The following is a 6,000-nucleotide window of genomic DNA, read 5'->3' as shown; positions in this document are numbered from 1 at the left end:
AGTAGGCTCGGCAACAGTTTGGATAGAAACCCTTTGAGGTACTGTTTCTGGAACGAGAGCTGCTGAAAGGTTATTACCAAACCAAACTGCAAAGTTACTGAGGGACCACGCATTCTGGAACCACATGCTAGGGCAAACGTTCTCATACACAGGTGGCCGACCCACTACATAGTCCAAAGAAATAAGAAGAGACCCTTCGTTCCTCGTATCCCACCAGCGCCCCCTACGTAAAGGGCTTAGCAGAGTACTCACAGTAAAGAAGAGATGCTGAAAGGAGGTAGGACATGTATTGAAGGGTAATTTTGGATCTGAGAGGCAATACATTTCTAACTGGCATGCCTGGTTACTTGCTGAATTTCCAGATCAAAACTGCACTTTTTTTCCAAAAAAAAAATTGAGGGATTTATGACCTTGACTGGTAGTTTTCAGGTTATGTTTTGAAAATGTTTATTTAGCAACCCGAAAGCTATTATTTTACATTTATCAAGTTTCTATTATAAATTAGGTTATGTATCTGGTATTTTTTACTGTCTCATTCTTTATTTTCCTTAATATTTTATTTATTTATTCATGAGAGAGAGAGAGAGAGAGAGAGAGAGAGAAGCAAGCGCCATGCAAGGAGCCTGATGTGGGACTTGATCCCAGGTCTCCAGGATCAGGCCCTGGGCTGAAGGCAGCGCTAAACCGCTGAGCCATCAGGGCGGCCCCTATCTCATTCTTTAAACGCTGACTATAGGATTACAGCATATTTTTTTTTTCTCAACTGAATTCATTAGAAAGTAGACTTTATGATTATTGCTTTTCTTTAATATCTTTTCCAGGTTTTTTATTTATAGGTGAAATTTTCTCAAACTATTATAAACAAATCCCACATTTACAAAATCTTTAGATAATTCCATAATTTTATCTGTGAACACCAAAATTAATATGCTTGTCCCAAACCAAATTATGAGACTGAAGAGAGAAGACTTTTTTTTTTTTTTTAAGAAAGCAAGTGGAGTTTATTAGAGATGGTTTGTATACAAGGGACCTGACAAGAGAGCAGAATGTTGCTCTCAGAAAGGGTAGCACGAAAGGTTTATGAAGGCATTTTTCCAAAGGGTGAGGGCCTAGGAGTGGAGAAGCAGTTTTCAGTCCCATGGTCATTATCTTGTGGCCGTTGCTTTTCAGCACACAGAAGACAATCACAGGATGCTTGTTTCCATGGTTGACATTCTTTTAGGGTTCCCGGAAAATAGAAATACTTGTGCAAGCAGGCTTTAAATTGTTACTTCTAATTTTACCCAGACAACCATTAATCCCTAATGGCCTTTATTTCTTGTTTGTTTGCGTTCCCAGAAGGAGGTATTTATCTCTGAGCCTGTGGGAACTTTTAGCCCTTGCCTCAAACCAGTGGCTTTACAGGAGCTGAGTCCCTCTTGTTTTTCCTATGCTGTCTCATTTCCCCCTTGAGATTTTCAAACTCATTATTAAAGGATGATGAAGGACAGGAGTTTCTTCATCTGTAACTGCTTCCTGCTGAGCAGAGCCATTGTCCCTTTCTTCTTCTGGAGGTGTAAAAATCCCTCACTGACTGTTCTAATGACTTATGGGGACTAGGATCCAGTGGTAGAGGTTGGAATCCTTATGTCTTCATTAGCTTGACTTGAAATTGCTGGAACCTGGAAGACACACACTTCATTAGGATATTAAAAAGGCAAGACCCAAAAATAACAGCAAAAATGGCCATTAAAGGTCTGAGGAAAGGCAAGAACCAAGTAGCATTTGGTAGGTACCCTGTTAATGGAGTCCTAAATGTTTGAATGGTGGGATTTTTAAAAATTATGTAGTCTTGTACCCTGTTGGGGGATGGTGTCAGCCAGAGAAGGGGATTTTTTTTTTTAAGTTTGATCCTTTAAGTTAAATTTTGAGCCTTCACCTGAAAGACTAGGATTGGATTCAGCGAGGGCACAGAATTATGTGACCAAGTTGTGAAATAATTTATATAAAGAATCATAAAGAAGTGCTCTGAATAAGAAACAATCCTCATGCATCAATCAGATAAAATTATTTTTTTAAACAAAACATTGTTCAATACATCTTAAACCATGAAGAACTATTTTAAGTTCTTGTATCCTCTGTATTAAAGCAAATTTAACTTGATCTTTTGTGTAAAATTACATGAGACACTTATTTCTTTCATTTCTCATCGCTTAAAGCCACGTCCTTTGTGTACTATTTCTACCAAGGATTGTATTCAACATGCTACAGTTCACCTTTGATATCTACTGTAACTATTAGTCTGATGGTATAATGTTAGCAAATCTGAAAAAAAAATCACTCTTACTCCAGCCCTTAAAGTCATTTCTTGACAGTTTCTGTCATCTCTGACAGTTTTTCTTGCCCTCTGATTTGGTAGTCACATTCCTCACTTCGTAAAATAAATCTCTAATTCCTTTACATAGGTCATCAGCTTAAACACAGATAGCGTCATTAAGATAATTTATCAATCATCAAAGTCAAAGAGAAGTGAAAATTTATAGGAAATGAAGCAGAGTTCAGAATGAAGGGCAGATTTGATGAAAATTTATTTGGAGGGTGGGAATCTACTAAATTTTAATTTCTTAAGTTCCAACTATACTTGAAGGCCTTGCTTAAATCAAGAGAAAGGGAAAGTAAAACAGAATCTCTGCCATGACTGGAAATGACTGAAATCACTCATTATAGTCATAGAACAGAAGTTTCTAATATTAACTGACAATCTAAGGCAAACTCTTCCAAATGGAAACACTCATTGGGAAGAAAGGAATTTTACAACAGAGTATTTCTAGTCTTAATCTGGTAATTCTTCAGGCAGGTGAGAGCTAACACACAATTGCTCTTCTCTCATGACAAATAGCTTTTGTTTGTGTGTATGTGTGAGAGAGACACACAGAAACAGAGACATGGAGAGAAATATTGGGTCTTTGTGACATCCTACTTCTGTATGTGCTGGGTGATGTGTTTGGACTTAGACTATAACATCTTGGCAAGACCATTATGACCCATAGTCTATGCACACGCTGTTTAAAAATTCAGTGTCTTTTGGGCACCACCATCACATTGGACCACAATAAAAATTTAGCCATTTATGGATAATGAAAATGCTTCTTGAAGCTTTTTGCTTAAGTCTCATTTGCTTATATCACTTAGGACTATTCAAAGGCACTTTATTTATATGGCATGAAATCTATTTGCTTCTACCCAAGGAGACAAAAATACTGAGGGATGCATGGGGACAACTCTTTGGGAACACCATACCTACAAATATATGTTTAAAATGAAGATAGAAGTGAGTCTTATTCACTCATTTAGTCTCACAGTTGCCAAAGGAAACATTAACTTTGCATCAGTTCTTCAGGGAAAGAGCTAGCCTTCTCATACATCCTTAATACCCAGATGGAGATCAATAAATATGTGTATTATGAGTAAAAATAAATGAATATTCAATATCATTTGAGTTCTTTCTCAATAATAGTAGGAATAATTTGTACTGACTCGTTTACACTATCATATAATTCTTCTACCCAATTGTTTATATGAAAATATAAGCAGGGTTTCAGTTAATTCTATTAACTGGACACTTTGGGACCATTTGGACTCACTAGCATGCTAATACCAAAACAAGTTTTTTGGTTATTCGGCTTCAGTAGCACGCTAGAAATAAAACAAGTTTTTCACAGGCACTTTTTAAACACTTAAGATATGTGGCATTGCATAGTGATTAATTTCATTAATATTTTATATGTGTCAACAAATATAAGTAAAGAAGCTTCCTACAAACTCTGTTGTGGTAAAGTTCATACATGAATCCAGGTGGTCTGACTTATTCCAGTGTCTGTGCACAATGCACTCCACTGGCTGTCACTTCAGAGGAAAAGCCATGGAAGCACTTGTGAAAAGGGTTGCCTTCATAAGGTGCCATATGTCAATATTTGTAGATCTTGACTGCAATTGGGTAGGTCATCTCTTGGTCTTACCTCTGTACTCTGTACTCACTTAAAGCTGCGGCTCTCAGAAATTGCAGAAGTATTTAATATTCCTCTGGACCTTTAGAGCTCTGGGTGCTGTGTGAAGGGAGAATTAAGATCTGTCCATTTATCCATCTAGGTGGCCTCTAGGTAGAATCTTTGTAACTGGCTTGAGGAAAAAAAACAGTTTTAGGCAGTGTCCTGTCTCTGTAATTCAGTGAAACAAAATGAATTCAGAGAACCTTTCTGTGTCTACACACAGGAAAGAAAGATAATATTAAAGAATAGAATGATAAACTAAATATACATAGATTGTAGGTAGGTAGATAGGTAGGCAGGTAGGTAGATATTGAGATAGAGGGAGGGAGAAAGACCTAAGTTTGCTAAAAACTTAAGCAAAAGAAAGAGACTATAAGAGGGAGGGAAGGAGAGGGGGAGAGAAAGAGAGAGAGAGAGATAGAGAGAGAAGGTTTAAAAAAAAAGATGTAAATTCTAAAATGATTTTCTCTCCAGATTGCAGAACATATTTATTTTTGGTCTTTATTTATAAATTTTAATTCAAGGTGTCCAGATTCCTGGAGACTTTAAAGAGCATAATGTCTTTCCCTCAATAAGACAAGGCATGTGGGTTCTATTTCTGGTCATGAACCTGAGGAAGTTTTATTGCTTGCCAGTGTTTTTGTGTGAAATGCTGTAGTGATTTAGGAACACTCTGAAAACCTCAGCAAGAGTCATCAGAACCACACTAATTACCAGATTGGCCCTTCTTATTTTCTTTTCCCTCAAAATCCAATTTATTAAAGTAGAATTCCCTCCTACTCCCAGCCCCAGGGAGGAGACTGCATCCCCCAGACCTTTAGTGTGTGTTCCTGTGCACAGCACCTTCTCGGCATGGGTAGTAAGACATTTAGAGAAGACTCAGACTCAGGATTAAAGAGAACTGAATTGACTTGCTTTTCAGGGCTAGACTCTCCCCAACCCCATGCTTGGCTATCTCCCTCTCTTCTCCACTCAGGGGGAGTTTTCTATCTTTGCAAGTGTTCTGATTTATGGGATATATATTCTCCCATGCCATAGGAAATCTGTGTTCCTATGAGTGTCCCTCAGAGGTCCTTGTTCTAGTCCCCACTCACCTTGGATATTCCTGACATTTCTTCCATCATCAGGTGTTCAGATATTGAAAAGGAAGTATCGGTATCATTTGATGAACATTTGAGCAGCTTCCGTGTGCCAAGCATTGCACTAAAGTCTAAAAGCTCAAAAATGAAGAAGTCCCTTCTCTGCATGGTGTCATGGAGTAATACAGGAGGAAGGGCGAGTCACAATAAAAACACAGCCTAAGATTACCAGAGCCTGGGCAAGTAGCGCTTAGCTCTGCAAGGGTCAGGAGGACTTCTGTGAAGAAGGGGTACTTTCACTGAATTCCAGAAAAAAAAAAGAAGGATAATTTGTTTAGGCAAATAAGATGATCAACAAGAGGACCTAGACCATGTGAGAGCATGGAGTCATGATAATACCAGATTCAAAGTGGTCAGTTGCAGTTTTCCTTACTGAGAGGAAATGAATTTAAGGAAAAGTCAGATTATAGAGGATGGAGTTTATTTTGACTTGTCATACATTTGGTCTTTGTCCTGGAAGCCTGAGTAGCCTTTACATGGTTAAAAGTAGAGTAGTGACATGATGAAAACTGCCTTCAGAGTTCATTTACTTTGGTCCCATAGTCAAGCCTTATCTTTCTCAGATTAAATTTACCTGGTTCTTTAATCACTTCTCTGATGGTACAATTTTTTTCCTTTACCATCTGGCTACTCCTTTTGAAAAATTCTTTAGTTTATTTACACCAGTAGTATGGAAAATCAAATCCCTACAAGGGACTGGGAAAGAGAATAAATCTGCACAATTGCTGGAGATAAGACACTAGAGAGTTACATGTCCCATGGAAAACTGGACAGTGCCCATGCTGCCCCAAAGCATGCAGATTTCAAGTTATTCACAACTTTTTCTGGCTGTG

Source organism: Canis lupus, chromosome 7 (assembly GCF_048164855.1).
Source record: "Canis lupus baileyi chromosome 7, mCanLup2.hap1, whole genome shotgun sequence".
In the NCBI taxonomy this organism is placed as follows: Eukaryota; Metazoa; Chordata; class Mammalia; order Carnivora; family Canidae; genus Canis; species Canis lupus.
The sequence above is the reverse complement of the archived record's forward strand: the minus strand, read 5'-3'. Positions refer to the sequence as shown.